The sequence below is a fragment of the Alosa sapidissima genome, chromosome 10, assembly GCF_018492685.1.
Source record: "Alosa sapidissima isolate fAloSap1 chromosome 10, fAloSap1.pri, whole genome shotgun sequence".
Taxonomy (NCBI): Eukaryota; Metazoa; Chordata; class Actinopteri; order Clupeiformes; family Clupeidae; genus Alosa; species Alosa sapidissima.
The window spans coordinates 31,307,012-31,309,511 of NC_055966.1; the positions used below are offsets into that span (position 1 = coordinate 31,307,012).

Below are 2,500 nucleotides of genomic sequence, written 5' to 3' on the forward strand. Positions count from 1 at the left end.
AACAAATGAACCTCATCTGTATGCTCATAATAAGACCTGATGTGTGCAAATCTCTTCATTTGAAAGTCATATTCATGCAAAAACCCATTCCCCCCCTTCAGTGTATTGTCATACATTTCAGTGCTGCAGTAATGGCTGGCTTTGTACTGTACCGTACTGTAAGCATATCTTGTCGGGGTGAGGTGTTTGTTAACTGATCTGCGGCCCTCATTAAAAGTGATAAACAAGGTGTATATGATACGGCGGGCTGCCCGCTGGCCAGACGCTCTGCCCCGTGCGATCTTATGCATCATGTGGATATGTAACAGCTCGTGCTGCCCTCTCATCTGTCCTCATGTCTGCAGCGTGAGCGCAAGCGCCAGCAGTGCGGCCAGCTCAGGTTTCCTCAAAGCGTAGTGACGTTACTGTTTTTGCTCGCTCGTGTGTGTGTGTGTGTGTGGGTGTGAGTGTGGGGGGTGGGTGTGACTGGGTGTGTGGGTGTGTGTGTGTGTGTGTGTGTGTGTGGGTGGGTGGGTGTGTGTGGGGGGTGTGTGAGTGGGTGTGTGTGGGTGTGTGTGTGTGTGTGGGTGTGAGTGCGTGTGAGTGGGTGTGTGGGTGGTTATGGGGACGGGTGCTAGTATGTATGCACAGTGTGTGTGTGTGTGTGTGTGTGTGAGTGTGTGTTATGTATAAGTGTGTTTTGTTTGTTGTTTGTGTGTATATGTGTGTGCGTCTATAGAGGCACAGAGGGCAGCTGTCTGTCCTCCACGTGACCTGTGTGTTTGTGTGTGTGTGCGCGTCTATAGAGGCACAGAGGGCAGCTGTCTGTCCTCCACGTGACCGTGTGTGTGTGTGTGTGTGTGTGTGTGTGTTTTTTGCGAGATGGGGTTGTGCCTCGCATCTGCCCCGTCCTGCTACCTGACCCCTCCAATATCAGACCCCTCGTTCCCCCCGTGCCCACTGCCTGTCTGGAGCACACACACACCTGCGAGAGGCTGGACACCGTCACTCATGAGCGCGGATAATGGCCTGGGTGGGTCTCCTGTACAGTGGACAGTATTATGATACTGTACGTGGGTGTGTTTTGGACCCTCATGCTTGCCGTCTCTCTGTATGAGTGGGAGTGGGAGTGGGAGTGTGGCTGGGAGGGTGATGGAGTGGTTAGTAGGAAAGGTAACACTTTACTTTACACTATCGACATAAGAGTGACATGACACTGTCATGAACACATGACACTGTCATGACACATGATAACCTCTAACTCTAATCCTAACCCTAACCCTTATCCTAAACCTAATCCTAACCCTAACTTGTTATGACAAAAAAACTAATGTCACTTCATAACAGAAGCGTTATGTCATAAACGTTTATGACTTGTTTATGACACGTTCATGACAGTGTCATGTCACTCTTATGTCGATACTGTCAAGTAAAGTGTAACCGTAGGAAATACATGTGGAAGAAGAAAATGTTATATGTGGGGAATGCAAGTGGGCTGATTTGACAGATGCCCTCAAATTAAAGATAAGGGCATTGAGATGTTGTGGTGTTACAAGCAGTCATGCTTGATTGAGACGCATACGATCACCGTCGCTAAACAAAAGGCCTGGCCAGAGGAGAAAGCATCAGTGCAAGGATCAGATGCTGTTGGATGTGCAGGAGAAATCTTGAGCCTTTAATCTCTACGACTAAGTGTCCAAATACCTGTAGGTCAAAGATTAAGCACCAACATCACAAATTAGGGCAATTTACAGGGGACTACAAGCAAGAGATGGAATTTCATTGAAATTGATGACAAGGTGCAATATTCAGTATGGTAGACATAAGAACACTTCACGTCCTGCTTTGCAAAACTATGATTACCGGTATTTTTCACTTTTTAAGAACTCAAGGCCAGAATGAAACGAGTCTGGTCATTCCAGGAAAATGTCCTCAGATAACAGCTCTGTCCAGAGCAGCTCTGACCTTGACCTAAGCTTAATCCACTTTGGTCATCTGCTTTTGGGTGAATAGACAGGATATGCAGGAGCAGGGGAGCCCAGCTGTTTATGGTTTACACTCCAGCTCTCAGTAAAAGGATAGGTCTGCTCAATAATTCACCCTGCTAATGAATCTTTCAGGGAGAGTTGTGGGGCTGCAGCCGTTCCTAATCGCCATATATTATGAAGTCGGGCAAGGGGTTTTGGTTTCGATGCCCCGATTGACACTTGCCATACAAAATGCATGTCTGTCAGGTGGGCCAGGCTTGCGTTTCATCACTCGAACCCCGTTGCCAGCGCCGCGGACGCTTGTGTTGGTGCTGATTCACCGCCAGTCCAGCGTCGGCCCAGTTGGCCCACGTTCTGGCTCGTGTCACAGCTGACTGCTTCGGCCTGTGCGGCCGATTGTTCCCACCTGTTTCTTGAGTCAGCTTTGATGCTAGCAGAGTTAACATCAAAGGTTGAGGTACTTGACCAAGTGCTGTGGGTCATTTCTGAGAAGAGCATTGGTTAAGTGACTTTTTGAGAATTTTTAGCAAACG

The 2,500-nt window shown here is 48.3% G+C and overlaps 1 protein-coding gene across 1 annotated transcript in view; it reads left to right on the forward strand.

Moving 5' to 3' along the window:
- The window catches only part of LOC121720029 (regulating synaptic membrane exocytosis protein 2-like), a 76,069-nt gene that overhangs the window by 27,302 nt on the left and 46,267 nt on the right, over positions 1-2,500 (forward strand). The gene's annotated exons all lie outside the window — the stretch shown is intronic.